Here is a 1,726-nt window from a genome sequence, read left to right on the forward strand (position 1 = left end):
GGGTCCTCCTCTATCCCAGGAACCTCTCTGAACCTCAAGCCTCAGAATCCCACTCTCCTGGGCATGGCCTGCATTTACTTTCAAGATGAGGAAAAGACCAGGTGTTTTGTATTCTTGTGTGAGAGACCTCCTAGTTCAGAGGTTGACACTTAACCACTGAGCCACACTGTCTGGGCCCTTTAAGTATATCCTTGATGTCAGATATAGTATTCTGCCTGTGCTGGGCAGAAGGGGCAGAAGTACAGGGGGTTTGATGGGGTGGGCTTAGGCCTTTGGAATGTGAATGGTCACTTACTAGTCCTAGCCTGGGTATGGGCAGTGGGGCAGAAGAAAGACAAACAAGAACAGGAGTGGCTGCTTCTACCCCAAAGGCCTGCCCAGGTCAGAGCTGCTGGTGTTTCCTGTGTCTAGACACAAATCCCTGAGGGGAGCAGGGGAGTGAGGCTCAGTGACTTCCCACACCTCCTTGACTGCACCCCTCTAGCTTTGCTGGGTGTCATCACACCAGGTGTTTGTGGAAGTTCTCAAGCTTGGTTCGGTGACAATGGCACTGTCACATTTTGCACTCCCACTGCTAAGCCACAAGGTACAAATGGGATTCAGCAATATATTGAAAAGATCATACACCATGACCAAGTAGGATTTATTTCATGGATGCAAGGCTGTTCCAATATTTGCAAATCAATAAATATGATACATCACAGAAGCAAACTGAATGACAAAAATCACATGATGATTTTTGGTGCTCTGGACTGAAGGATCTCTGAAGGATAAAGCTTGAAGGTGGGTGTCTGTGCCCAGGAGGGAAGGCTTAGGAAAGTAATGCTTAAGGTGGTGGTCTAGGTGCCCCAAAGACAAGGTGGGTCCTCCTCTATCCCAGAAACCTCAGAAAAAGAATTGGACAAAATCCAACATCGATTTTTCATAAGAACTCTTAGAAAAGTGGGAATAGAGGGATTATAACTCAACATAAAAAGGCCATATAAGACAAATCTACAGTCAATATCATACCCAGTGGACAAAAATTAAAATCTTTCCCCTAAGAATAGGAACAAGATAGGGATGTCTGCTTTCACCACTCTTATTCAAATAGTTCTGGAAGTCTTAGCAACAGTGATTAGACAAGAGGAAAAAAATAAAGGCATCCAAATTGGAAAGGTGGAAGTAAAATTCTCATTATTTGCAAATGTCATGATATTGTACATAGAAAATCTTAATGACTCATCAAAAAGCTTTGATTTAATAAATAAGTTTGGCATTGTAGCAGTATACAAAATTAACACCCAGAAATTGATGGCATTGTTTTTGCAATTTATAAAATCTTTATTGTTGAAAGTATTACAGAGGCCCTCTTTCCCCCCGGCCCCATTAACCTCTTTCAGCCTGCTCCCGTCCTCTCCCCCATCAGGTCCTCACCACCCCATTGTCTGTGTCCACGGGTTATGCATATATGCATACAAGTTCATTGGTTGCTCTCTTCCCACCCACCTTCCCCTTCCTGCCCTCTGAGGTTCAACAGTCTGTTCATGCTTCTATGACTCTGGGGCTATTTTTTAGCATCAGTTTATTTGGTTCATAGATTCCTTATATGAGTGAGATCATGTGATACTTGTCTTTCTCTGACTGGCTTATTTTCTCAGCATAATACTCTCCAGTTCCACCCATGCTGTTAAACATGTTAAGAGTTCTGTCTTTTTCATTATGCTAAGTGAAATAAGCCAGTCAG

The sequence above is a fragment of the Myotis davidii genome, unplaced genomic scaffold (assembly GCF_000327345.1).
Source record: "Myotis davidii unplaced genomic scaffold, ASM32734v1 scaffold583, whole genome shotgun sequence".
Classification (NCBI taxonomy): Eukaryota; Metazoa; Chordata; class Mammalia; order Chiroptera; family Vespertilionidae; genus Myotis; species Myotis davidii.